The following is a 6,167-nucleotide window of genomic DNA, read 5'->3' on the forward strand; positions in this document are numbered from 1 at the left end:
AACAACGATAAACATAATAAAAATGAAATTGTCATTGGTAATTCTACTCTCCTTTTTTAGATAAATTTGTTCAATCGTTGTATTAATAAATATTTTGAAAATTGTAAAAACTTGTTTCTACCATGGTTGATATTTTTAATACATGAACGATTAGCATTATTTGTGACGGCAACTGTGAAACAAAATGATGTCAGTTTCACACATCACATTTTTAACATATTCTCTAACCCTCTCAATATAAAATCTGTTATTATTTTTTGCATTTCGTAAGGATTCTTCCGTTCTGAATTAATATTTTCTTGGAAAACTTATTCATGAACTATTTAAATTGATATGTCTCAAAAGTTCTTTATCATCTTTAGTGTTATTCATATTATCTTCCATTGAATTCGATGAAAGTCAAATACAGTTTTCAAGTTTGGCACAAACACAATAATTCTTTGGCTTGTAAAATAAAAAAAACTAAATACCTCTGTTTTCTAAAAGAAAAATAAATAGAAACACACCATTTTACAATCACTTTTATTTATTTTTAAAAATTATTTTAGTGTTGACCTTTAAAACCAAAAATCCTTTTTTTTATATACAGAAATAATCATATTTAATATTATATTATACTTTAACTAAATTTACAATATTCTAGCCTTTAACTATATTTAATAGATATAATAGAACTTCAAGATAATATATTTCATGAGAATATTAATTAATTTTCTTGATCAAGTTCAGTAAACTTAAAAATAATATTTTATAATCGTAATAAAATATTTGAAAAGAGAAAAAACTTCATAGTTATATTTATTATTGTTGAAATAAAATGTATACATTATAATAGGTGTATTTACTTAATTTAGAATCAGTTAAAATTGCTCAAATATATTATACACTAAAATAAAATACTGAAAAATAATATTATCTTATATTATAATTTATTAGTACTTATCCAGTAATTGCAAACCACTGGGAAGTGGTGCTTTATTAGTCTAAAATCTAAATAATATACTAAACACAAAATAATAGAATCTAACAAAAAGGACAATAACAAAACCAAACATGTTTTGACCAAAGAGTAATAAATACATTTAAATAATTTTTCTTATGTAACAAGTAGGTAAGTATGCAATATTTAAATATTTACTTTAATTAGTAAGTTGAATTATGCAACACAACTCCATTCAAAAGAAAAACTCAAATCTTTTAAGTATATAAAAAAAAATCATCTAAACCTCTGTAGGTATTTATTTTGTGAAAAATCTTCAATTAATAAAATGTTGCTGAATAAAAACTGAACATTGAATAGATTACATAATACAAACAAACTACTGATGGAAAAATACTAATCTTCTGGCCCAATCAATTAATAATCATATTAAAAATATTATTTTAGTACTCTTATGTATAGTTATATCAGTGCGTTACCGCTTTATCCGGTCCTTTTATAATTGTAAAATTATAGATACAAGAGCCGATAATATACAATATATGCATAATATAAATAACTATTATTTCTCTGCTGCAGATTGAATTATATATTATATATTTTTAAGTATTACGATAAAAAAAGGTATCAATGAGGTTATTATATTAACACAATTATATTAATTTTTAGTTGTTATTGGTAGCATTTAATAAAATTTCCGTTTAAAATAATACCATATATGTTAAACTAAATAACTGACGGGTACTATCATGTTATGATATTATGATGAAGAGTGGAAAAAATTATCGATACCTCACTTGACCTGAGAATAATAATATACTTTTTTAAATAGATGACAACAAAAATTATTTTTCTGCAGCGAAGACAAATAAATACTATGTTGATTGAAAACAGTCATATTACTTACAGGTTAAGAGTAAAAATACATCTCATTACTCTACTATAGTTTACCGTCATCACGATTTTCTGTTTTACAGTTAGTCTAAGCTGACCTATGAGAATGGTGTTTTTTTTTTTTGTTTTTTGTTGTTTCATGGACCCGTCGTAAACTTTATTTTTCGTCGTTTTTGAATACAATAGCTTGATATGTATACTTAGTAACGCAGTTAGTAAAACGCCAGAATAATAATTTAATTCTAATCCAAAATATTCTTGATACAAATCAATTTATAATAAAAAAAAAAAAAAAAAAATGAAAACAATTTAAATTAATTTTCTTTAAAAAATAAAATAAAAACGGCAATGTGAACGTATTATTTTAAAACTATAACGACTGACGAATGAATAGTTATTATGTACAAATATAGAACTCGCAACTTTATATGAAATGAAAATTTTGAAAACTGTCAAAACGTATTAGGTAATAAATAAATTATTGATATTTTCATTATAATAATAAAAAATGTCAATTGTGGTCAGCACAATTATTTATACTTTTAATAAATTTTTTATTCTTTTCAGCCAACATAGCATTATTATTTATTTTATTATTAACATCACTATTCAATTATTAAATAATTTATTTGTATATTACAACTATTACTAATATTACATTTTTATGGGATTATTTTATTATAATGTTTAAAAGAGTAAAAATATATTATATTTTGTTATAACATATGAGGTTTGTATTCATATATTAAAATGTACTCTATATATAATACCGGCTGATCTATTTAATGTAACACACTCATTATTTCAAAAAATATTTAAAAGTTTTAGACATTTTTTTACAAACATTTTCATTAAAACACGATATTTTCTTACCATTTTTTTTAAATTTTTTTTTCTAAATTAGAATATGTTTTTGTTGTACATGTATACAATGTATAAATCGATTTTTTGATAAGTAGTTTATGAGTTATAAGTATTTATAATTTAAATGCGCAAAGTGGAGTGCTATAATGGTATCCAAAAATTAAGGTCTTTCATACAAAAAAATGGTATTGATTAAAAACTTTCAGCTTATATGTTACTAAGTATACATTGCTAATATAGTAAGATATTATGAAAAATTGAATTAATGTTTTTCCAAAAACACTGCATTTGAAAATTGCATTATGTCTATAAAATATAATAAAATATGTATGTTATAAAAGTTTCAAGTAACTAGAGTAGGTATCTCTCACTATCAGCTTTAGAGGCTATTGAGGTTCATGGCTGTAAAATAAAACAATATTTTTCCATATGCCTCTATCCAGTACTACTTCGCTAGCCTCGTCTATCACTAGTTGTTTTATTTTTTCATACTTTTGTCAGTTTATCTCTACTTTGGTCTTCAAATTGCCTTCTATCCCTAGAACTCCCAGACTAGTACATCGTTTGTTATTAAATTAGCCTCTATTCTTTAATACCGGGACAGCCAATCTGTTGTGTCGCATTTCCGCTGTTATATTCGGTCTACCGAATTGCAAGGTTAGATCTTATTTCTAATATTTAAGTCTCTTCATTTTTTTCAAAAATCTTTCTAATGAATTTTCATTTACATCCTTTTGCATAGAAAAAAAAATAAAAAAAAATTTTTTGTATGAACAATTTTTAAATTTATTAGTTTTTAAACAAAATTTATTTAATAACAAATGTATCACGAACAAAATAATTTTAACGAAAAAAAAATTCAAAACTAAACATTTAAATATATACAAATATTGGCCTTAGAAAAAAAAACAAATAGGTACAAAATATGCAGGCTCAAGAGCTTAGACTATAATTTGGAATAATGATAAATAATTTAAAAAATGTTTACTTTTGAGTGTGGCTAAATGTATATCGAAAATCGAAACCAAAGCAGCAGGGCGCTCACCTAGCCGCTTGCGAGGGATTGAACATTAGATGTCTAAATTCAATCATGCATAACTTACTATAAAATATATATTACTTTGGATAAAAATAAAAATATAGGTACCTATTTGAATGCGTTATTTATACTCACTTTTTCTTAACTAATAATATGGCTCCAACAAACATAATAATTATTATTATATTGACAATAGATGATTCAGAACTGCTAAATTTCCACACCACCCTAGGGGTATTAGCATAGGCGCATTTTTTTTATAGTGATATCGCCAGGAGCCATATTTTACTAATGTTGTATTTTATTAAAATTATTGTCAAATTATTTATTATTGTCTAATTATTATTTTTTATCAAATTATTGTTTAGACATTTATTTAACATAATAATAATTATACAATACGCATAATTGACATTTGACAAGACTACGCGAACTGGCGAGACGCGAGAGTGACTAACGTTCACACATCGATATTGATTAATCTAATAATCTAAAACCTAACTTAACCTGCGCCGGTAGATACAACTAACCGTCTTGTCGTCGTCGTCCGTCGCTCGGCGTGACCAATGCAGCCGTCCGCTCTGATTTTTCGAGAATTCTCAATGTACGACGATGTTTCAAAAATGTCCAGTTTCAATAGTTTCATGCTTTTAGTTTTTGACAAATTTAAAACACATTTTATGCAGATCGTCACGAGGAACAAGTATAGACTGTAATAATTACATCTGATGTCCGATCTATATAGTGATTTTACTAAGAAAACCAATCGTAACCACTAGTCATAAGCTCATAAGCAAGAGCAAGATTTTTTTAATTTTTTGCCACATAATAATTGTACGTTAATACTTGAATTTTAAAATAATTATGTTTAGGTATATTTGAATTTGAAAATTACGAAAATAAAATTAACAATATTGAAATGAGATTTTTTATATTAAGAATTTGGTAGACCTGTATCTTCTCTCTAACTGATATCATTGTTTTGTTTTTTTTAGAAATCAGAAGATTAAATCTGGCTGTTATCATAGCCGCCGACAGCGACAGCCTGAAGTGGCATAACCACATGCATAAGCAGGCTCACGGCTCACGAGTTACGAATTCACAATCGTGTCAAAATGTCAAATGTCTATCCCGATAACGATTTTTTTATAATTGTAGTTCTACCATATTCTATCTTAATTCATTGGCCTAATATCTCTTACTTAGTCTTTGTTAATCAACAAAATGTACCTATTATGCACGCCCCACGGACTAAAAATGAATGGGTTGGCAGAGACGCAGAGTGGTGATGATCCCAAAATGTTCGTTCTTCGCTACTTCGCAAACTTTTTTATTGTTAGTAGTTTAGTACCTACTTGTCCTTCTTACATAGTGTAGTATAAGCTATAGGCCCTAAAAAAAGAAAATTAATTTTACAAATGCATGTAACAACAAAAAAGACCGATTTATTAATTTTATTTAGTGGACAAAATATAGATTTCTATGATTAAATATATATTATGAATTATATATAATATACATGTATAATTATATTAATGATTTTGAAATACCTATACATAAAATATTTATTTTGATTCAAAAATTAAAGTATCGTAAAAAAACCGATTAAGATAATATACTATATAGTGTTTTTACCTTTAAGTTTGATAATAGGACATCTCACTCTATAAGAAATATAATATTTTGATTCAAATTATATTTCTTATAGAGTGAGGAGTGAGATGTCCTATTATCAAACTTAAAGGTAAAAACATTATATAATATATTATCTTAATCGGTTTTTTTACGATGCTTAAATTTTTAAGTGAATTATAAACATTTTTATAAATTAATATTAATTTACTCCTCATTTAAAAATTAGGGCGCCCGGGAATTGGGCCACTATTCACCTTTTTTGCCAAAGGTATACGGTAATTGGGCCACTAAAATTGTATATTTATTACAGGTAGGCCCGGTAATTGGGCCACTAAAATTTTATATTTATAATAGGCATATCCGGTGATTGGGCCACTATTACATTTAAATTGTAATAAAATAATATTTAATATAATACATCTTTTTATATAAATTGATACAATTCCTAATACTGCAGCGCATACGAAACTTTACACGAAGCGACTGCGTACCTATGCCTTATCAAAAGGTAATAAATTATCCAATATCTTATGATAAAGAATTATCAATTGTCATCAAACGAAATGGATAAAAATAGTCATACGCGTAGTCATGACAAATTAGATCTAATTTGTCATGCGCGTAGTAAGCAAAGATTATGAAACCTAACTCGAACTACAAATGCCGTCGAGTCTTTTCATTCACATTTCAAAAATAATTTCTATATGTCACATCCAAATATACATAATTTGTTAAATGTTTTATTGCAACTTCAATCAGAAGTTTATATTAAGATTAGAAGTATAGGAACAATAA

The sequence above is a fragment of the Aphis gossypii genome, chromosome 1 (assembly GCF_020184175.1).
Source record: "Aphis gossypii isolate Hap1 chromosome 1, ASM2018417v2, whole genome shotgun sequence".
Taxonomy (NCBI): domain Eukaryota; kingdom Metazoa; phylum Arthropoda; class Insecta; order Hemiptera; family Aphididae; genus Aphis; species Aphis gossypii.